A 24,533-nucleotide genomic window follows, 5' to 3' on the forward strand; every position below is an offset into this window, starting at 1 on the left:
TCAGTAACGCAAAAGATGCATTTTACTGTGTGTTTTGATGTACATGTGACTAATAAATAAAGATCTTGAAAGTATCTTAATATATCTTTTCCCAGGTTAGCGGAGAATAAAGTGAGAGGTTTGAGGACAGAAAAATTTAAAGGGGACTTAAGGGGAAATTTTTTCACACAGGATGGAACGAACTGCCAGAGGAAGTAGTAGAGCCAGGTAAAATTACAATGTTTAAAAGACAGTGGGACAGGTACATGGATGGGGAGATATGGGCCAATACAGGCAAATGGTACTAATTCATGAAGTCACTAAGGTCGGCAGGGAGGAATTGGGCCAAGGGGCCTGTTTCCATGCTGTTTACCTCTACGAGTCATAGAGTTATACAGCAGGATGTTGCCTGGATTGGAGAGCATGTCTTATGAGGATAGGTTGAGCGAACTAGGGCTTTTCTCTTTGGAGAGAAGGAGGATGAGAGGGGACTTGATAGAGGTGTACAAGATGATAAGAGGCATAGATTGAGTGGACAGTCAGAGACTTTTTCCCAGTGCAGAAAAGGCTAATACGAAAGGGCATAATTTTAAGGTGATTGGAAGAAAGTGCAAGAGGAATATCAGAGGTGAGTTTTTCACACAGAGAGTGGTGGGTGCGTGGAACTCGCTGCCAGGGATGCTGGTAGAGGGAGATACATTAGGGACATTTAAGCGACTTAGATAGGCACATGGATGATAGAAAAATTAAGGGCAATGTGGGAGGGAAAGGTTAGATTTATCTTGGAGTTGGTTAAAAGGTCAGCACAACATCGTGGACCGAAGGGCCTGTACTGTGCTGTAATGTTCTATTGGTATTGGTATTGGTATTGGTTTATTATTGTCACTTGTACAGAGGTACAGTGAAAAACTTGTCTTGCATACCGATCGTACAGGTCAATTCATTACACAGTGCAGTTACATTGGGTTAGTACTGAGTGCATTGAGGTAGTACAGGTAAAAACAATAACAGTACAGAGTAAAGTGTCACAGCTACAGAGAAAGTGCAGTGCAATAAGGTGCAAGGTCACAATAAGGTAGATCGTGAGGTCACAGTCCATCTCATTGTATAAGGGAACCGTTCAATAGTCTTATCACAGTGGGGTAGAAGCTGTCCTTAAGTCTGGTGGTACCTGCCCTATATATCTCTACCTATATATCTCTCTGCAGACTCTCTGCATCCTTGGCACAGTATACTTTTCCACTTAATTTAGTGTCATCAGCAAACTTAGATATGCTACACTCTGTCCCCTCTTCCAAATCGTTAATGTATATCATGAACAGTTGTGGGCCCAGCACTGACCCCTGCGGCACCCCGCTCACCACTGATTGCCAACCAGAGAAACCCCATTTATCCCAACTCTGCCTTCTATTGGTTAACCAATCCTCTATCCATGCTAATATACAACCCTCAACTCCATGCATCCTTATCTTACGGATAACTTTATGTGGCACCTTATCGAATGCCTTCTGAAAATCAAAGTATACAACATCCACCTGTTCCCCTCTATCCACTGCGCTCATTATATTCTCAAAGAACTCAGTAAGTTTGTCAAATAGGACCTGCCCTTCCTGAATCCATGCTGTGTCTGCCTGATGGAACCACTTCTATCCAGGTATATTGGTTTATTATTGTCACTTGTACTGAGGTACAGTGAAAAGCTTGTCTTACAAACCGATCGTACAGGTCAATTCATTACACAGTGCAGTTACATTGAGTTAGTACAGAGTGCATTGATGTAGTACAGGTAAAAACTAACAGTACAGAGTAAAGTGTCACAGCTACAGAGAAAGTGCAGTGCAATAAGGTGCAAGGTCACAACAAGGTAGATTGTGAGGTCATTGTCCATCTCATTGTATAAGGGAACCATTCAATAGTCTTATCACAGTGGGGTAGAAGCTGTCCTTAAGTCTGGTGGTATGTACCCTCAAGCTGCTGTATCTTCTACCTGATGGAAGAGGAGAGAAGAGAGGATGACCCAGGTGGGTGGGGTCTTTGACTATAATACAACACGAGCACAGACCCTTCAGCCCAATGAGTCCATGCCAACCACAGCGCCCATCCAGCTAGTCCCAATTTCCTGTGTTCACCCCATATCCCTCCAAGCTTCACCCCTCCATGTACCTATCTAAGTGCTTCTTAAATGATACCATTGTACCTGCCTCAACCACTGCCTCTGGCAGCTCGTTCCATATACTCACCACCCTCTGCGTGAAAAAGTTGCCCCTCAAGTCTCTTATAAATCTTTCCCCTCTCACCCTAAACCTATTAAGCCTATGCCCCCTAGTTTTGGACTCCCCTACCCTGCGGAAAAGACTGTTACCATCCATCGTATCTGTGCCTCTGTGACTCTCTGCTGTTTGCTCGATGGGCATGGATTTGCAGTGCAATTTTCAGTCACCAATGATTCATTTTTCTCAACTGCCTCTGTCATCTGCTTGGTTACCAGCAAAAGCAAGTTACAGATTGGTTCAAGAATTATTTCAACACATATGGACACCTTCTTGTGACAGAAAATATACCTTCAGTCCTTCAAAAATACAACAAATTCTGTTTAGCACTGGACTGATAGATAGGAACTGTGTTCTGGCATTTTAGTTTACTCAAGGCTCCCAAATAGACAGAAATCTTTCAGTTCTTCTACACAAATAGTGTAAGTGTGAAAGTATTGAAAAACTTTAACAGCAAAACACTCCAAGACAAGTGGAAGGCAGTTTGTAGGCAGTAATGAACAATACCTCTTTCTCTAACTTGACTTGCAATTTTTGTCATACATTGTTTTTCTGTCTCATTTAGCATCAGCAAGATCTGTACTGGTATTGTCCGCACAAAGTCTAACAACCTATGAATGAGATTAGAGGGTAATAGCTATAAGGAGGAGTTGGACAAACTTGGATTGTCTTCTCTAGAGTGTCAGAGACTGAGGGGAAACCTGATAGAATAGAGTTGCATAGATAAAATAAAGAGCCAGAATCTTTTTCCCAGGGTAGAAATATCGAATAGTTAGAGGGCATAGCTTTGGGAGAGGGGGCAGGTTTAAAGGGGATATACAGTGCAAGTTTTTTTACACAGTGTTAGGTGCCTGGAACGTGCTGCCAGGGGTGGTAGTGGAAGCAGACACGATAGTGGCGTTCCAGAGGCTTTTAGGTAGGTACATACAGTAAATATGCAGGGAATGGAGGGATATGGATCACACATTCTAGAAACATATAAAATTATGAAAGGGATATAGAGGCAGGAAAGTTGTTTCCACTGGTAGGTGAGACTAGAACGAGGGGACATAGCCTCAAGATTTGGGGGAGTAGGATGGAATTGAGGAGGAACTGCTTTTCTTAGAGAATCTGTGGAATTTTCTGTCCAAGGAAGCAGTAGAGGCTACCTCATTAAATATAGTTAAGGCACAGTTAGATAGGTTTTTGCATTGTAAGGGATTAAGGGTTATGGGGAAAAGGCAGGTAGGTGGATCTGAGTCCATGGCCAGATCAGCCATGAATGGCGGAGCAGGCTCAATGGGGCAGAAGGCCTCCTCCTGCTCCTATTTCTTATGTCCTTATGTCCTTATGATCATATGCAGGCAGATGGGATTAGTTTAATTCAGCGTTATGCTCGGCACAGACATCGTGGGCCGAAGGGCCTGTTCCTGTGAGGTACTGTTCTATGTTCTATGTTCTGTGTGATATTTTCCTAACTCAGCAAATCAGATATTTCACTTGGTGGAAGCGTAAATTCTGTGACTTTTTTTTCACCCTGGTTATTGGAAGAAATTAATGCACTGGAACAGGGAACAGTTTGTGGACTTTTCTGTTTGATGCATCCAAGCAAAGTGAAATAAACAAACCCATTTTTAAATCACACAGTAACTCTCCAATTTACAACGGTGCCAATATGTTGGAAATGTTTTCCTCAGAATCTGTCCATGCAGACAAAATTTTGGTTGGTTTTAATCATCTGGCATGTACAATCACTGGATCTGAAGCTGTGTCCATGGTGCACAGTCTGGTAGGCAAGCAGTTCCTCGCTCATATGAGCATCATTACCTTATTTTGCATTGATTGGTTTCTTTCATATGATAAGATATCTTTATTAGTCACATGTACAACGAAACACACAGTGAAATGCACCTTTTGTGTAGAGTGTTCTGGGGGCAGCCCGCAAGTGTCGCCACGCTTCCGGCGCCAATATAGCATGCCCACACCTTCCTAACCCGTAAGTCTTTGGAATGTGGGAGGAAACCGGAGCACCCGGAGGAAACCCACGCAGACACGGGGAGAACGTACAAACTCCTTACAGACAGTGGCCGGAATTGAACCCGGGTTGCTGGTGCTGTAATAGCGTTACACTAACTGCTACACTACCGTGCCTGCCTCTTTTGATTGGAATTGGAATTTAATTGGCTTTTTAATTGGGAATTTATTTATTATTGTCACTTGTACCAAAGTACGGTGAAAATCTTGTCTTGCATACCGTTCATACAGATTAATTCATTACACAGTGCATTGAGGTAGTACAGGGTAAAACAATAACAGAATTCAAAATAAAGTGTAACAGCTACAAGGAAAGTGCAGTGCAGGTAGACAGTAAGCTGCAAGGTCATAACAAGGTAGATTGCAAGGTCAAGAGTCCACCTTATCATACTATAGGGAAGCATTCAATATAACAGCGGGATAGAAGCTGTCCTTGTACATGTTTTCAGGCTTTTGTATCTTCTGCCTGATGGGAGAGGGGAGAAGGGGTAGCCTTTGCACATAGTACAGAGTCATACAGCACGGAAACAGGTCCTTCAGCCCAAATATCCATGCCGACCAAGATTTCCATCCAAACTTGTCCCATTTGCCCACATTTGGCCCATGTCCCTCTAAACCTTCCCTATCTTACATTACCTTTCCTAACATTGCTTTGATGGATTCGACTCTGTGGCAAGGGGAACTAAGACACTGGAGACCAGGCATTGCTGCATGGAATGGGCATCATTGCTCATGCGTTGGTGGGCACCTGAGTGGATGACACATGGCTCATTCAATTGCTTTTGCTTTCTCGCTCTCAAGCAGCCACGTGCTGGCTGGGGCATAAATGCCCTGCACTCTGACCTCCCTTCTCATTTTTCCTCCCTCTCCTCGACCCCTCCCCCTCTTAGGCCTCCTTGTTCCTGAACCCCTTGAGCAACTTTCCCCCCCTCCCTCCCACTGGCTCCCTCTATTTAGCCCTCTCACCTATTCCCCTCTCTGGGCACATTCTGGACTACTCTCCGGTGCCCAGCCCCTGCCCACAGTCTAGTCCTGGCCACTGACCCCATGTCTGGCTCCGCTCGCGGACACGTTCCGGTCCACAGCTCTCGATTCCACTTCTGTTCCCACCCTTGCTCCCTTCCCACCACCCCCCAGCCACACATCTGCCCTCATATTCAGCTCCCAGCCACACTCCTGGCACCACGTCCTGCACGTTCTTGTTGCCAGATGTGTAGGTATGTTCCCAGCTGCTTGCTGAGGGTGGATGATTAAGGCAGGAGCAGAGGAGTATAGCTGGCTGCCACCTTAAACCGGAAACACAGCCTGCTGTTAATGCGAGCACAAGTCTCTAGTTTTACATGTCATTGTGGATTTCTTAGTTCCTCAAAGATACCGGAAGATTTCTTTCAGGAACTAAGTCACTATTCAAGATCATATTGTGTTTTATTGTGAAATCTGACAGACATCATGAGTCATAAAGTACAGGGCAATTTGCAACTTTGTAAGAAAAAGTCAGGTTGCCACATTACGGTTAAAATGCTGGTTAGTTAAAACAGGATGCATATTGGCCTTAAAAATGCAGAAATTACTGGAAACATGCGGCAGGTCAGGCACCTTCTGAGGAAAGAGAAACAGTTGATGATTTAGGTCAAATGTCTTTCATCCATCTGAAAAATTTTGAACTCTTTATACCTTAAAGAGTTAAACCCTATTGAATGTGACCATTTTGTCCTCTGAATAGGATTTAATCCTTACAACATCTGGATCAAATCATGAGTAACATCTGGATAAATAATGAATGTTTAATCATTATCAACCAACACAATTAACTTGGCAAAGCAAATTATCTTTTAACTTGGAGTGTTGTGTCCTCAAGCTCCAATCCAAGAAAATATAACCTAGGATAACACTCATTCCAATGCATCATTGAGGGAGAGCTGTACAGAAGCCCACTCAAATTAATTGGACGTTATAATCCCTCCACATCCAGTTGTCCAGCTGTTTACAGGGGGTTCCTCAGGTAACGGAAGACCTGACTTATGGAAATCTGACTTTATGTAAATCCTCCCATACATTTTTAAGGAATTTTCCCATAGAACCATAGTACAATACAGCACAATACAGGCCCTTCGGCCCACCATGTTGTGCCGACCTTCAAACCACAGCTAAGACTATCTAACCCCTTCCTCCCACATATCCCTCTATCTTAAATTCCTCCATATGCTTATCTAATAATCTCTTGAACTTGACCAATGTATCAGCCTCCACCACCACCCCAGGCAGCGCATTCCATGCACCAACCACTCTCTGGATGAAAAACCTCCCTCTGATATCTCCCTTGAACTTCCCACCCATCACCTTAAAGCCATGCCTTCTTGTATTGAGCATTGGTGCCCTGGGAAAGGGGCACTGGCTGTCCACTCTATCTATTCCTCTTAATATTTTGTATACCCCTATCATGTCTCCCCTCATCCTCCTCCTTTCCAATGAGAACAGCCCTAGCTCCTTTAGTCTCTCCTCGTAATCCATACTCTCTAATCCAGGCAGCATCCTGGTAAATCCCTTCTGCACCCTCTCCAATGTCTCCACATCCTCCCCATAATGAGGCGACCAGAACTGGACACAGTACTCTAAGCGTGGTCTAACCAGAGTTTTGTAAAGCTGCATTATTACTTAGCGGCTCTTAAACTCAATCCCACAATTTATGAAAGCTAACATCCCATAAACTTTCTTAACTACCATATCCACCTGTGAGGCAACTTTCAGTGATCTGTGGATATGAACCCCCAGATCCCTCTGCTCCTCCACACTGCCCAGAATCCTGCCATTAACCTTGTACTCCGCCTTGGAGTTTGTCCTTCCAAAGTGTACCACCTCACACTTCTCCAGATTGAACTCCATCTGCCACTTGTCAGCCCAGCTCTGCATCCTATCAATATCCCTCTGTAAGCTTCGACAGCCCTCCACACTATCCACAACACCACCGATCTTTGTGTCATCTGCAAACTTGCTAACCCACCCTTCCACCCCCTCATTTAAGTCATTAATAAATATCACAAAAAGTAGAGGTCCCAGAACCGATCCCTGTGGGACACTACTAGTCACAGCCCTCCAATCCGAATGCACTCCCTCCACCACAACCCTCTGCTTTCTACAGGCAAGCCAATTCTGAATCCACATGGCCAAGCCTCCCTGGATCCCTTGGCCTCTGACCTTCTGAAGAAGCCTACCATGTGGAACCTTGTCAAACGCCTTACTAAAATCAAAGATAGGAAAGTTAGTTACAGAAATGCAAACAGTTTCAGGAGTTATGGATTGGGGTAGCAGCCAGTTAATTCTAAAGACAACCAAGTCTTCAAAACAAAATCTGTTTACATGTAACCTCCCCTTGGTAATCAAACAGACACCTTTGCCTATTAAAAACGCAGGTACCGGTTGACAGTGGAGGGCGCTTAAGAGATTTGCTTTGGAAGCTGACAAGGCTATCTCTTCTATTGACACTTGTAAAATACTTAATCAAACAATGTAACATCCATTGTTACGTTGAAGCCATTGAAACTAGTCGTCGGATGTAGGACATTCTAATTCTGTACCATTGTAACTATACAGCTGAAGACAATAAATAAATGTTCATGTTAATCAACCCCCATTGAAATTGTTCATATTTGACTCAGAAAACATCAGTTTATGGACAGTTCTCTGGAACAGAACACAGGGACTGCCTGTACCACTTCCATTGCTGAAGAATGTGAAAACATTTGGTACGGTGCTAGTATAACGTAAATTGCTGTGACACTTTACTCTGTACTGTTATTGTTTTTACCTGTACTACATCAATGCGCTCTGTACTAACTCAATGTAACTGCACTGTGTAATGAATTGACCTGTACGATCGGTTTGCAAGACAAGTTTTTCACTGTACCTTGGTACAAGTGACAATAATAAACCAATACGCGTTCAGCTCTTTTAGAAGCATAGAAAACCTACGGCACAATTCAGGCCCTTCGGCCCACAAAGCTGTGCCGAGCATGTCCCTACCTCGGAAATTACTAGGCTTACCCATAGCCCTCTATTTTTCTCCGCTCCATGTACCTATCCAGAAGTTTCTTACTTGTGCATTTGTCCTTTTTAAAATGATTTCATGGATTTGCGCCTAAAGAGTGAGTGACAGATGAAACACATCTGTAATCCAGATGTAATCTTTCCTCCTACTGTGTAATCCAGGGGTGTTACTCTTTAGGTGAAAACCCTTGAAATCATTTTTTTTAAAAAAGGATAAATGCAATAGTAGATCAGAGCATATTTCTGATATATTTTGCTATCTGCAGGAGGAGATAGCCAGCTGCTGTTGGAAGGGTCAATAACGTGAATGCCACAGCGCTGGAGACACAGGAGACTGCAGATGTTGGAACCCCCTGCTCGCCCCGGGAGACTGGGCGGGGTCTGGAGAACCAACCAATCAGGATCTATCATGTAAAACAGGGCTGAGGCGGGCGGCGTGGGCGGGTTCTGGAGAATCAACCAATCCCTTCTCGGCGTCAGAACGAGGACGCGGCAGCCCAGGTGATCGACGGACGAGCACGCAATGGGCGGGTCTCGGACAATAAACAAATATCACGTCACGAGGGGAAGGAGGTGGGGCTTCGGCGGCGGCTGATTGACACCTCCGTCGGAGTTGGGCGGGGAGATCGTCAACTCAGCCAATCGTAAGACGAAGGGCGGGGCGGACGGCCGGGTGATTGGCAGCTGCGGCGAGCACTGGGCCGGCCGAGCAGTGCGGCATCTGTTGTGTCACGGGGGGGTGTTGTGTCACCTCCGTTCTCATGTGGTCCGCGGCGCCGTCTGTGTGTTCTTCACGCCTCCGTCCGGTACACAGAGCTTCGTGCAACAGGTAAGCGATGGCCCGAACGGCCACTGACCCGGCTGGAGGTGGGAGAGAGGTCTGACGATTTGCCTCCGTGGAATGGCTCTGGGTGAGGCTCCAGCCCCTCCCCTCCCCTCCCCTCCCCTGCCCCTCCCCTGCCCCCACCCCTCCCCCCGCCCCTCCCCCTCCCTCCTCCCCCTTCCCTCCCCCTCCCTCCTCCCCCTTCCCTCCTCCCCCTTCCCTCCCCCTCCCTCCTCCCCCTTCCCTCCCTCCCCTTCCCTCCCCCTTCCCTCCTTCCCACCCCTCCCCCAGCCCCTCCTCCAGCCCCTCCCCTTTCCCCCTCCCATCACCCCTTTCCCCTCCTCCCCACCTGTCCCCACCCCTCCCCTTTCCCTTTCCCACCCCCCCATCTTCATTCTCCTGACACCCCCGTTCCCCTCCTTTTTCTCCCCTACAACTTATAGAAGTTAGGGGGAGGGATATGGGGTTTGACCCATGAAGCTAGTATGGACTTAATGTGCCGAATGTACTGCAATGATTCTACGTTTGTGTACAAGCAAAATCCATAATTGCCATGGATAATGAGTAACTCAGCAAATCTGAATTAAGCATGAACACTCTTAACATGAAATTGCATCTCGTCATTACAAGATGTTTGAATTACAAACCCATGAAGTTATTTTGGAAAACCAGAAGACATGGTTTTAGGGTAAGGGGGAGGATTAGGTTAACAGCGGATCTGTCCTTCCTGAATTCATGCTGTGTCTGCCTGATGGAACCACTTCTTTCCAGATATTTTGCTGTTTCTTCCTTAATGATAGCTTCAAGCATTTTCCTGACTATAGGCGTTAAGCTAACTGGCCTATAGTTACCTACCTTTGCCTACATCCTTTTTTAAACAGTGGTGTCACGTTCACTGTCTTCCAGTCTGCCAGGACCTGTCCAGAGAATTTTGGTAAATGTTCACAAATGCCTCTACTGTAACTTCCTTCATTTCTTTAAGTACCCTGCGATGCATCCCATCAGGACTGGGGGAACTTGTCCACCTTTAGGCGTGCTAGTTTGCTCATCACTACCTCTTTAGTGGCAGCAATTGTATCAAGGTCCTTATCTCCCATGGCATCCATAACATCTCTCTTTGGTACGTTAGACGTGTCCTCCACTGTGAAGACCAACACAAAATAGTTGTTCAAGGCCTCGGCCCTTCCCACGTTACCCAATATTAATTCCCCCTTCTCATCTTCCAAGGGACTTGTGTTCACTTTAGCCACCCTTTTCTGCTTTATATAATTATAAAAACTTTTACTATCTGTTTTTATATTTTGTGCTAGTTTACTTCCATAATCTATCTTCTCTTTCCTTATTGCTTGCTTAGTGGTTCCTTGTTGCTTTTTAAAGTTTTCCCAATCTTCCAGTTTCCCACTACTCTACTTAACAATTAACAGCATTGATGTACAAAGAGATCTTGGGGTCCAAATCCTTACCACTCTGAAAGAGGCACTACAAGTGGAGTCATAGAGTCATACGTCACAGAAGTGGGCCCTTTGGCCCAACTGGTCCATGACAATCAAGATTTCCAAGTAGATAGAGTGGTAAAGAAGGCTTATGCCATGCTTGCTTTCATTGGTTGGGGCATTGAGTATCAGAGTCAGGATGTCCTGTTGCAACTGTGTAAAACTTTGGTTAGGCTGCATTTGGAGTATTAGTTCTGGTCACACCATTGTGGGAAATGGTGTGACCAGATGTGGAATTGTTGGAAGGGGTGCAGAGGAGATTTACCAGGATGCTGCCTGGTTTGGAGAGTATGGATTGTGAGGAGAGACTAAGGGAGCTAGGACTTTACTCTTTGGAGAGAAGGAGGATGAGGGGAGATGTGATAGAGGTATACAAAATATTAAGGGGAATAGAAAGAATAGATAGCCAGCACCTCTTTCTCAGGGCACCAATGCTCAATGTGAGAGGGCATGGCTTTAAAGTAATGGGTGGGAAGTTCAAGGGAGATATCAGAGGGAGGTTTTTACCCAGAGAGTGGTTGGTGCATGGAATGCGCTGCCTGGGGTGGTGGTGGAGGCAGATATGTTTGTCAAATTCAAGAGATTATTAGATAAGCATATGGAGGAATTTAAAATAGGGGGGATATATGGGAGGAAGGGGTTAGATAATCTTAGGTGTGGTTTGAAGGTCAGCACAACATGGTGGGCCGAAGGGCCTGTATTGTGCTGTATTGTTCTATGGTTCTTAAAGATGTGGAGGCATTGGAGAGGGTGCAGAAGAGGTTTACCAGGATGCTGTTTGGATTAGAGGGTATTAGCTATAAGGAGAGGTTGGGCAAACTTGGATTGTTTTCTCTAGAGCGTTGGAAACTGAGCGGAGACCTGACAGAAGTTTATAAAATTATGAGAGGCATAGATAGGGTAGACAGTCAGAATCTTTTTCCCAGAGTAGAAATATCTAATACAAGAGGACTTGCATCTAATGTGACAGTGGGAAAGTTGAAAGGAGATGTGCAGGTCAAGTATTTTTTTACACAGAAGGTGGTAGGTGCCTGGAACATGCTGCCAGGGTTGGTGGTGGAAGCAGATATGGTATGGTGTTAAGGAGGCTTTTAGATGAGCACGTGAATATGTAGGGAATGGAGGGATATGGATCACTTGCAGACAGAAGGGATTAGTTTAATTTGGCATCAAGCTTGGCACGGACATCATAAGCTGAAGGACCTGTTCCTGGGCCTTACTGTTCTGTGTTTTAAGCAGAGTGGAAAAGTTTAGGAGACACAAGAGACTGCCAATGCTGGAATCTGAGCCAAAGTGGAACTGCTAGAGAAACTAAGTGGGTCAGACAGCATCTGTGAAGGGAAATGGACAATGAATCAGTTTTTGTTCCAGGTTCCAGCATCTGCAGTCTCTTGTGCCCCAGTCCAGGTGAGGGATCTTGACCCGAAATGTTGACTGTCCATTTTCCTCCACAGGTGCTGTCTGTGACCTTCTGAGTTCCTCCAGCGGCTTGTTTTTTTTTACTGGAAAAGGTTAACACTTGTTAAACTGGGAGCTAGGTTAAAGTAACTTCTACAGGTCAGTCTGCCAAAATTGATACTTTTGCTTTTTCTCCCCCTTGGTTTATAGAATCATAGAAAATTTACAGCACAGCATGAGGCCATTCATCTGTGGAATTAAAATAAATAATTTACCTATTCTTGTCCCATCTTCAGCACTTGTTTGTAGCCCTGCAGTTCATGGCTCTTCAAATAGAGATTCAAGTACTTTAAATGTGATGGAGGTTTCTGCCTCTTGCTGGTAGCAGGTTCCAGACCTCTGCCACTGTCTGTGTATGAAACCTTTCTGTCATCTCCCTTGTAACTCTTATACCAATTACTTTAAATCTATTCCCCCTGGTTTTTGAATGCTCTGCTCGGGGAAATGGATTCTTCCTGTTTGCTCTGTCTAGGCAGTTCATAATTTTATGCACCTAGATTGAGTCTCCCCTTGGCCTTCTCTGTTCTAAAGAAACAAACCCTATCCTATCCAATGTTTCCTTGTAGCTGGTAACACCCACGTAAATCTCCTCTGCCCCTCTCCAGTTCCGTTACATCTTTCTTGTAATGTGGTGGCCAGACTGGTAATCCACTTAAGCTGTGGCCTAACTTCTGTTGTTTACAGATATGGTATAACCTCCCTGCTGATGCCCCACTATTGATGCCTCCTGGCTTTGTACATCAGGACTAAGTCTACAATTTTCCTCTTCTATCTCCCTTGGAGTGTTTGGCAATCTATTTTATATTCCCAGTGGTGTGATTTTCATTTTTTTTAAATTGTTGATTGGTTTGCCCTGTTTGATTCTTCCAGTATTTGCCTCACAATCATGATTGCTTTTAACCATTTATTTTAACCCTTTTATTTAAATTCCAATCTATCTGATCTGAAACCCATGTCACCAGAAACATTGAACTGCCAGTCATGACCCCCTTTAAGCCATGTTGTGGATATAGCTGTAAAATCGTACTTCAACATCTGTTTGTGCTTTCAGCTCATCTGGACTGTTCACTAACTTTCTTGCATTAGGGTGTATGTTATTGAACACAGACTTTTTTTAAAAGAACGAAAATTTTGTTTGTCTTCCAAAATCTCACTAATTTTCTGCCTTTCATTTCCAATTGCTTTTTTTTTTCCTCCCTTTTTCCTGCTGTTGAGATAGTTTAAACCTTCCCCCACCAGCATTAGAAATCTTACCAGTAAAGATATTAGTCTTTGTTCTCTTGAGGAGCAATTGATCTGGCCTACAGACTCCTACCTTCCCCAGGGTTGGTGCTCCAAGAGTCTAAAGCACTCCATCCTGCACCATCTTTCCAGTTTGTTTTTAGTCCTTTAGTGATGCACCAGTGAGTAATCTGGAGATTGCTACCTCTTTGAGGTCCTGCTTATTTCTCCCCTAACTCCTTAAAATCTGCCTGTAGGACCTTGTCCTTTTTTTTAAATTCTACTTGCATTGTTGGTGTGATTATGGACTGTGACCTCTAGCTTGTTCAGTCTTTTCCCCTCCAAAATGTTTTTGGCCATTTGATGATGTCCTTGATCATGGTATCAGTGATACAGCATACTGTCCTGGAATTCTGTACACAACTGCAAAAACGTCTCTGCTTTCTTAACTATGCAGTCTCCTGCAGGTAATATTTTACTGAAGCGCCTCCTTCCCAGGGCACCAATGCTCAAGACGAGAGGGCATGGCTTTAAGGTTATGGGTGGGAGGTTCAGGTTTTTCACCCAGAGAGTGGTTGGTGCATGGAATGCACTGCCTGGGGTGGTGGTGGAGGCAGATACATTGGACAGGTTCAAAAGCTTGTTGGATAGGCATATGGAGGAATGTGAGATGGAGGGATATGCAGGAGGAAGGGGTTAGGTAGTGTGAGGGTGGTTTGATGGACGGCACAACATGGTGGGCCGAACGGCCTGTTTTGTGCTGTATGGTTCTATGGAACTTTCTTCCTCTGCGCAGCTGTACCACCCATGGAGCAGTGGTCTAGGCTGTGATTGCTGTACCTAAGGGAAGCTTCTTTCCCTCGGTGTTCATGCTCAAATATTGGTTGAAGAAGATCCACTTGGGAGGGAGTCTTCCTGAACTACTTGCTTCTTGTGTGACTGTCACTCAGTTCTGCTCTGCTTTCAACTTCTTGAGCTGAGGAGACAATAGCCTAGTGTTTAAATTATTGGACTAGCAATCAAAGGTTTGTGCTTCTGCTACAGAAATGTGAGTGCAGCTGGAGATTGTTAATTCAATTAACTAAATAAATCTGGAATTTTAAAAAAATCCTCCAGCGGATGTCTCTTCCTGTACCTGTGGTTGTGCAGGACATGGATACATCCTGGAGTTCCCACGTACCATGGGATGCACATTCCGGAGGTCTGAGGTGCCTTGCCATCCCTCTATTTATTAGATTGACTCACTAAGTAGAAATGTAGTACGGAACAGCATCTCTCTCCCCAACACTGCACCGTTAACACTACCCCTCCACCCAAAATCCAACATTTCATCCTTTGTCAATGCAATATTCTGTGGAACTGGACTGCATGCTATCTACAGTGTGCTTTAGCAAAACCCTTCTGTATTTGCATTAGCTAAAATTGCAAGAACCTGCATCAATCCCTGCTGAGTGTAATTACCTAGTAACCATTTCTAGCCAGCTACCTAATTAACTGTGTAACTTCACAACAAGCAGCTGATTTACCACTGGCTAATAATGTGAAAGAAGCAAATTAATGTCGATGTTAAGTTAAATGCCAAATGCAAAACTTAATTAAATTCTAAAACAAGATTAACCCCCTGAAACCACTAATTCCCGGAATGGCCAAAAATCCGTGGTTTGTTTTGTACAGTAATTGTCCTCTTGGAACTGGATTGCATTTGATAGCAAGATCTTTATGTAGGGTAACAGATGTCTCCTGATTGTATCAAGAATGTGTACAACTGGGAAGTAAAGATATTTTAAAATTGAAAGGTATATGGGGAGTAACGTGCATGGTGAGCATTTAATAGCCAGAAATAGTGTCAGTCATAGCCTTTTATTCCAAAGGGCCCAAAGCATGTGTATTGGCTGCAACATGAAAGAAGATAGCCAGTGTATGTACAGTAAGATCCCACAGTAATGAAAACAACAAACAATCTGCTAGAGGAGGTGGGTCGAGCAGCGTCGGGAGGGGGTGGTGGTAGTGGGGGAAGGATTGTTGATGTTTCTCTGGTCGGATCATCCTACACAGTGAAACAGAAAATCCAGGGAATACTCAATTCATTTGGCGATTTTTCTGGGTTTTTTAATTTGGCACATTACCACCTTCGTGGTCAACCTTTCAAAATATAATCCTTTCTCCGACCTTTTACTTTACTTCTCTATTCCATTCTTCCCTCCCACTCCCCACCCCCTTAACAATTAAAACTTATTTAGTGCTAACTATTCCCAATATTGATGAAAGATCATCTACCTGAATGTCAATTGTTTCTTTCCTCCAATGCTAACTAATCTGAATTTTTTCAGCATTTTTTCTTTTAATACCTCAACCTGCATTCGGGAAGTTGATTGATGGTTAAAATATTCCTCTGCCTCTTTCACTAGTGCTGAAGGCTGTACTTGTTCCACTTTTTTAAAATATATACGTGTCTAATTAATTTGTATTTCAAATAGTAGATATGTGTGTGTATATGATGTTAAATTCACCAATTTGCTTGAGAAATGTAAGTGGTTCAGGGGAAGAGGCGGTGGGTACGTTTGTTGACTTGCAGTTCTAGAATGAGCAATATAATTGTTGCTTTGATGCAGTTCAATAAACCTCATTTCTTTTCTGGTGTGTTGACTTGGAATAACTATTATGAGTCCAGTTTAAGGTGGTTAATCTATATAATTTTTTAATTTCAAAAACAGACAACTTGTAATGGTTTGTGTGTCACCATTTACAGTACAAGACTGATCATTCCATTTGCTTATAAGATTTGTGTTGTATCAGTATGACATCAATTTTTCTTCCATGAAAGTTTGAAGTTTTTTTTACAAGTCCAATCCTTCACTGTGAAGAGGGAGGTGGGCTGTATCCTCTCCCTCAGCATGTGGTCCTGCATCTTGGAATGTGCCAGTCTGCAGCATTTGGCTGTGGACTGTTCCTTGTGCAGATTGAAGCATGTTTTTCACTGGGTCGATGTTTGTCTCAGTGTGTGTCCCTAGGATCAGCCTACAAAGCACACGATCCTGTGTTACACAGCTGCTTGACAAAGACCAATGCATTCCTTTCCTGATCTTTTTGGCAAACAAGCGTTCCTGAAGCAGAACAACTCAGGCAGTGTACAGTAGTGTTGAGCCTCTGGCTGTGCATACAAGATCTGATAGGCATGGCCTTTCTCACAAGAGACTTGAGATGAAAGAGAACATTAAGACAAAGGATGAAGCTTATAAAGTTACCAGGAAAAGGCAGTGTGGTGGCACAACAGTTCACACTGTTGCCTCCCAGCTCCAGCAATGCCTGGTTTGATCCTGACCTTGGGTTCCATATGGTATTGGTTTATTATTGTCACTTGTACCGAGGTACAGTGAAAAGCTTGTCTTACAAACCGATCGTACAGGTCAATTCATTACACAGTGCAGCTACATTGAGTTAGTACATGTCTGGAGATTGCACATTCTCCCAATGGCCATGTGGTTTTCTCTGGTTTCTTTCCACATCCCAAAGACTTGCTGGTAATTTAATTGGCTACTGTAAGTTACTTTTTGGTTATAGGAAGTGGCAAAAGAATCAAGGATGACTTGATGGGCATGTGAGAGGGTAAGTTGTAAGGCTGTGGTGGAATTGGATTAAGAGGAATGGGATTGATGGGATTTCTCTGCTGGGAACGGACACGGGTCGAATTATGACACTGGGTGTAAATGAGTAAAATAACAGTGGGTGAATTGGGAGCATTTTTGAATTTGGCAATGGAGGACCAAGATATTCATTTAAAATAAAGACCAAGATGGCATATCAGAGGAGGCTTGCGCAGAACATAAAGGAGTTCGGACAGGTACGTAAACGGAAAGGTTTGATAGGGCAAATGTGTGTCTTTTTCAGGCAGAGAAGAATTTATGATGGTGCATGAGGAAATGACAGGATTGATTTTGTGTCTGTCTTCAAGAAGGACACAAAAATAGTTCCCTCTCGGAAATGTTGGACATTCTGGGGGTCAACTGAGAATAAAGAACTGAAGGAGATAAACATTAGTCAAAATAAAACCTCGGAGTTTGTGAGCTTGGAAGCCAATAAGTCCTGATGATCTACATCAGAGTTTTGAAAGGGCTGCCTGTAGAGAGGAAAGATGCTCCAGTTATCATCTAAAATCCTACAGTTTCTGGTATTATTTCTGTAGATTGGAGGGTAACATCTTTAAGGAGAGAGAGAGAGAGAGAAAAATTGGAAATTCCTGACCTGTTAGAGTACTATCAGTAACAGGGAAGATGCTGACACCTGTAATGAAGGATTTGACAACAGAAGTCCTTTCTTTTTAAAAGAAAAATAAAGCAGGATTGAGTGGAGCCAACATGAATTAATGACGGGAAAATCATGTTTGACTAATCTGCTGGACTTCTTTGAGGTTGTGACTAATAGAATGAGTAGATGTGGCACATTTGGACTTCTGGAAGGCTTTTGATAAAGCCCCACACAGTGGTTGGTCAACAAGGCTAAAGCACATAGCACTGGGAGTAGTTTACTGGTGTAGATTTAGAACTGGTTATTGGACAGAAAGCCAAGAGCAGAGCTTTGGCTGGTTGGATCCCACAGGGTTCAGTGCTTCTGCCCCATCTATTCCCAGTCCGTAGCAGTAATTTGGCTGAGGGAACTGAATGTCATTTTTCCAAGTTTGCTGAGGATGCTAAGCTAGGTAGGTTGTGAATACTTAGGAAGGTGTGAAGGGGCTTCTGGGGGATAGGGAAAAATGCGAGCTTGGCCACTTCAGTGCACAAAACAAAGAAGCTGAGTTTTTTCTATATATGGTGAGTCATGTATGTAGCAACACAGCACGGAAATAGGCCCTTTGGCCCAACCAGTCCATGCCAACCATGGTGCCCACCCAGCCAGTCCCAATTTCCTGTGTTCAGCCCATATCCCTCCAAGTCCTGGCCCTCCATGTACCTATCCAAGTGCTTCTTAAATGATACTATTGTACCTGCCTTAACCACTTTCTCTGGCAGCTTGTCCATATACTCACCACCCTCTGTGTGGAAAAAGCAGCCCGAGGTCCCTTTCCCCTCTCACCCTAAATCTGTGCCCCCTAGTTTTGAGCTCCCCTGCCCTGGGGAAAAGACTGTTAGCATCCACCGTATCTATGCTTCTCATAATTTTAAACATTTCTAAAAGGTCACCCCTCATTCTCCTATGTTCCAAAGAATAAAGACTAAGCTTGGCCAACCTCTCTCTATAAACTCAGGCCCTCTAGTCCTGGCAACATCCTTGTAAATCTTTTCCGCACTCTTTCCAGTTTTGATGTTTAAAGGGATCTAGGTATGCTTGTATATGTGACTGAAAGCCATCATGTAGCAAATGATTAGAAAGCCAAATGATATATTAGTTTCTATTCTGGGAGAATATTTGATTACAGGAATGAGGAAGTCTTGCTGTAAATGTATAAGGCCTTGGTGAGGTCACACCTGAACTATTGTGTATAGTTTTGATCTCCTTACTAAAGAAAGGATGTACTTGCTATAGAAGTAGTGCAGCAAAGATTTACTAGACTGGTTCTAGGAATGGCAAAACAAAAAACGGAATGCTGGAAGAACTCAGCAGGTCAAGCATCTGAGGAGCCAAGAAGTGTAAGTCAATGTAGTGGGACCAGATGCCAGCATCCACAGTCTCTTATTGCCTTCTAGGAATGACAGGTTTTCTGTAACAGGAAAGATTAAGTAAACTGGGAGTATATTCTCTCGAGTTTAAATAAATGAGCAGTTATCTCTGAATCAGAATAGGAATCAGGTTTATTATCACTGACACATTTGTTGTTTTGCAGCAGCAGTACAGTGCAAAGACATAAAAATCTATAAATTACAAAAATAAATAGTGCAAAAGAAAAGGAATAATGAAGTAGTGTTCATGAGTTCATGGATCATTCAGAAATCTGATGGAAGAAGCTGTTCCTGAATCATTGAGTTTGGGTCTTCAGGCTCCTGTACCTCCTCCCGTTGGTAGTAACGAGAAGAAGGAATGTCCTGGATGGTGAGGGCCCTTAATGCTAGATGCTGCCTTCTTGAGGCTCCGCCTCTTGAAGATGTCCTCAATGGTGGGGAGGGTTATGTCCATGGTGGAGCTGGCTGAGTCTACAACTCTCTGCAGCCTCTTGCGATCCTGCACATTGGAGCCTCAATACCAGTCCGTGATGCAACCAGCCAGGATGCTCTCCACAGTACATCTCTCGAAATTTGTAAGCGTCTTTGACATACCAAATCTCCTCAAACTCCTAATGAAATAGAGCCTCTGGTGTGCCGCCTTCATGATTGCATCAATGTCTTGGGCCCAGGATAGATCCTCTGAGATGTTGACGCCCAGGAACTTGAAGCTGCTCACCCTTTCCACCGCTGATCCCTCAATGAGGACTGGTGCGTGTTCTCCTGACTTCCCTTTCCTGAAGTCCACAATCAGTTGGTCTTGCTGATGTTGAGTGGGAGGTTGTTGTTGCGATACCACTCGACCAGCCGATCTGTCTCACTCCTGTACACCTCCTCGTCGCCATCTGAGATTCTACCAACAACAGTGGTGTCATTGGCGAATTTATAGATGGTGTTTGAGCTGTGCTTAGCCACACAGTTATGAGAGTAGAGAAGTGGGCTAAGCACACATCCTTGAGATGCGCCTCAGCAAGGAGATGTTATTGTCAATCTACACTGACTGTGGTCTCCCTATAAGGAAGTTGAGGATCCAGTTGCAGAGGGAGGTACAGAGGCCCAGGTTTTGAAGCTTGGTTATTAGTACTGAGGTGATGATGATGTTGAACGCTGATCTATAATGGATAAACAGTAGCCTGACGTATGTCTTGTGGTTGTCTATGTGCTCCAAAGCTGAGTGGAGAGCCAGTAAGATTGCGTCTGCTGTAGACCTGTTGTGGCGGTGGGCAAATTGCAGCAGATCCAGGTCCTTGCTCAGGCAGGAGTTAATTCTAGCCATAACCAACCTTTCTAAGCACTTCATCACGGTAGATGTGAGTGCTACTGGATGATAGTCATTGAGGCAGCTCACCCTGCTCTTCTTGGGCATTGGTATGGTTGCTGCCCTTTTGAAGCAGGTAGGAACCTCAGACTGTAGCAGTGAGAGATTGAAGATGTCTTTGAATATCCCAGCCAGTTGGTTGGTACAGGTTTTCAGTACCCGGCCAGGCACACCAGCGCTTGACGCCTTGCGAGGGTTCACCCTCTTGAAGGATGTTTGGACATTGGCCTCTGAGACAGAGCTCACAGGGTCAGAACACAGAAAACCTACAGCACAGTTCAGGTCTTTCAGCCCACAAAGCTGTGCCGAACATGTCCCTACCTTAGACATTACTAGGCTTACCCACAGCCTTTATATCTCTGGATAGATCACATCCTGGTTATGTATCCACACCAACAAGCTGGAGACACATGTTCAAGTCTTACCACAGCACTTGGAGGATTTACATTAAGTTAATTAAATATATCTGAAGCAAAAAGCTTTGAATCAGTGTTGATGATCATGAAACTATCGGATGTCTGTATAATCCCATTGGGCTCACTGATATCCTTTATGGATGGAAGTCTACTGTCTTTATCCAGTTTGACGTTGGCAGTGATATGGTTGACTCTGCTGAACTGGTCCACAAACCTCCCAGTCCAGGACGCATTGGGGAAGAGCAATTATACCCTGGTCTTGCTAGTGACCTTGCAGAATAAATGTAGAAAGATTTAGAATTTTCTTGGGGGAGCTTTTTATTTGCACTATTTATTTATTTTTGTAACTTATAGTAATTTTATTTCTTTGCACTGTACTGCTGCGGCAAAACGACAAATTTCACATAATTGAAGTCAGTGATAATAATCTAATTCTGATTCAGAGGACCTTCCTCACCATTCCTTCCTCGGATGTTGTGGGGATGCACATAGGTATGGTGTTATTCTCCCTTTCAAAGCGTGCATAAAAGGCATTGAGCTCTGGGAGTAAAGCATCACTGCCACTTATGCTGTTAGATTTCGCCTTATAGGAACTAATGGCGTGCAAACCCTGCCACAGCTGTCGTGCATCCGATTGTGTCTCTAACTTCACATGGTATTGCCTTTTTGCTCTCCCGATGGCCTTCTGTAGGTTGTACCTGGACTTCTTGTAGGATTCCGGATTGCCTGTCTTGAACACCACAGATCTAGCCCTCAGCAGACTGCGAATCTCCTGGTTCATCCAGGGCTTCTGGTTTGGGAAAACTCAGTATGTTCTCGAAGGCACACACTTGCCAGTGCAGGTCTTGATGAAGTTAGTGACGGCTGTGGCATATTCATTCAGATCTGAGGATGAATCCTTGAACATGGTCCAGTCCACCGATTCAAAGCAGTTCTGTAAATGGCCCTCCACCTCCCTTGACCAGACCTTCATGGTCCTCACCACTGGTGCTGCGGTCCTCAGTCTCTGCCTATCTACTGGGAGTAGAAGTACAACCAGGTGATCGGACTTGTCAAAGTGCAGGTGTGAGATGGCACGGTAGGCGAATATGATGGTGGTGTAACAGTGATTGAGTGTGTCGGCTTACTGGTTCAGCAGGTAAGTAAGGTAAGGTATGTTTATTAGTCACGTGTACATCGAAACACACAGTGAAATGCATCTTTTTGCGTAGAGTGTTCTGGGGGCAGCCTGCAAGTGTTGTCACACTTCTGGCACCAACATAGCATGCCCACAACTTCCTAACCTGTACGCCTTTTGGAATGTGGGAGGAAACCGGAGCACCTGGAGGAAACCCACGCAGACATGGGGAGAACGTACAAACTCCTTACAGACAGCAGTCGGAATTAAACCTGGGTCGCTGGTGCTATAATAGCGTTACACTAACCGCTACACTACCGTACCTGACGTGTTGGTGGTAGTTGGTCAGAGACTTCTTCAAGTTAGCCTGGTTGAAGTCCCACACGATGATTGGGAAGGTGCTGTAACTGTAGATCACAGTTCTCAGCTCGATCAAACCCTGGCCAGGTTACTGTAGAGCGGGTAATATCTGAATACTAGTAGTAGGTTTTGGAAGTTGTGAAAGTAAACTAAAGAGTTGAATTAAGTGATTGTTTGAAACTACGTGGTGAATTTTGAGTTTTTTGAATTAATCGTGATTAATAAGAAGTATAGTTGTTAGGCAAAGGCATTGTCTGGTGTGTTTTATTGCATGCTGTATTTGATTGGTAACAGGATCAATAGAGTTCTGGCTATTAAAGAAATCAAGGGATATGGGGCTAGTGCAGGAAAGTGATACTGAGATTTTCAAGAATGGTAGAGTGCAAAGGGCTGAATGGCCTACTTCTGCTCTGATCCATTATGAAATTTAATGTGCACCATATCTGAGAATAAGGCTAAAGAAATTGGGTAATGTATGTATGCAAGACTGTCGTGTTCCATTGCATCACAAGCAAAGGGAAGTCGTGTTCCTAGAAAACGGTCTGCATGCGTCAACAAATGGGAGTTGGAAAAAAGTTTTTTTTTCCCTCCACGTTAATTTCATGAGAGCAAATGTTATTCCATGTCTCAAATTTTTGTGTTCTGATTTGTGAATTCTGTTACCTGAACGCTGTAACGCGGGTGCTGACTGTAGTGAATGAAGTAAACAGAATGTTGCACAGTATTACCAAATCAACAGAATGCATGGCTGAGATAATCGTGCTTTAAGGTCTGTGGCATTCTACTTAATGTACATCTTCCCTAAATTCAACTTGTTTCTCCATAGTAATTCCCTGATCTCTGTTGTCAGAAAATTCAATAGGTGACACATTCAGCAGGTGGACAAACGTGGAGTGTCTTCATTTTAAATTGTTTAATTGGGAAAATTACTGCAACATTAGTCTGCTCCATAAAATTTGAAAGGTAGGAATTGCTAGAACGAAATGCTGGTGCATGGAAATCAGAATAATGAATATATTCTCTTAATTGGCTTAGAGTAAGAGTAACAATCTTTATTATGTGGAATAGGTTCATTGGGATAGTGGGATATCCTGGTGTGCTGGTAGTTTGTAATTTTGTTTCAGATACCTATATAGCCACATCGGACAGGGTGAAAATGTTGCACCACAACACAGCAGAGTGGGAAGAGCTGACATCTGACCACTGAAGTAGATGGTTGCAGTAGATAGATCAGAGATAAAACACAATTTCCAACCATAAACAAGTCGCTAATGCCAATGGTTTACCTTTCTATAAATGGGGAGGGCTGTTACATACAAGGTGACTTAATGTGATGAGAGAGAGCATTGTTAGAAATAACAAGAATGCATAGATCATATGAGCTTGAAATCATTTATGCTCATTTATTAAGATATCTTTTTAAAAAAAAACTGCTATATCTATTCTCAACGCCCCTATCCCAGCTAATTACATCAGTGAGAAGTCTCCCATGTTGCAAGTATGGAGAATGCAATCTAGGTGCCTTGCTCTATTACCCAAGGGATAAAAGGGAAATTCAAGTCCATAAATTTGGCTTCAACTCGGCTAATGGTAGCATCAAAAAACAAATAATAAATGCTTTCCACTGCATGGATCCAGTTTTGAACAATTGTGGTTTATAATCAATAAAGTCTTGTTTGGAAGTGCACAAAGAATTGATGCAAGACTGGACCATATCAATTCCTTTAAAGGCAAGTTGTACTTATGGGCACTGAAGAAAGAAGGTGCCAGTGTGCAATCTCCCATAACAAGAATGGCTTCAAGTTAATGAAACAAAAATTGCTTCATGATTTGCTTAGTCACAAAATACAAGACAAAAACCATTTGGTTTATGTTAATCCACCAACATTCATAAGGTGATTTAGTGTAGAAAGGTATCCCAAAACATTTGATGGAAGTGTGAGAGAAGGAAAATGGTTGGTGATAACTGAGGGAAAGTTTAGGGTGACCAAAAGCTTAAAAGAATCCTAAAGGGAGAGGTGGGGAGGCGGTGAGAATTTAGTAGGAATATCAGGAGAAAGGAATTTGGACTGCTGAAGAAAGCATCGTTTTCTTGGCAAAGGGATGGGTGCACAAAAGCTAGGACAGGCAGAATTATAAGGAATGTAGGGTGTTCAGGAATAGGTAGTCTGTTGCAGGAATTAAACTTGAAGTTGAGTAAAAGGCATCCATATTGGTCAGCAAGCAGGGGGTAAAGTGGGCAAGCAAGATTTTATACACATACTTTACAGCAAGTTGAAGGGATTTGGATTAAAGTTTCAGAAGGTGGATGCTGGGAGGGCAACAAGA

At 43.7% G+C, this 24,533-nt stretch overlaps 1 protein-coding gene across 1 annotated transcript in view; it reads left to right on the forward strand.

Moving 5' to 3' along the window:
- Positions 1–8,992: 8,992 nt before the first annotated feature.
- Positions 8,993–24,533, forward strand: part of LOC127571788 (E3 ubiquitin-protein ligase RNF13-like) — a 211,809-nt gene continuing 196,268 nt past the window's right edge. The window contains 1 exon segment of the mRNA XM_052018493.1: positions 8,993–9,135. The gene's annotated coding sequence lies outside the window, so the exon portion shown is untranslated.

This window comes from Pristis pectinata, chromosome 6, assembly GCF_009764475.1.
Source record: "Pristis pectinata isolate sPriPec2 chromosome 6, sPriPec2.1.pri, whole genome shotgun sequence".
NCBI classification, from domain to species: domain Eukaryota; kingdom Metazoa; phylum Chordata; class Chondrichthyes; order Rhinopristiformes; family Pristidae; genus Pristis; species Pristis pectinata.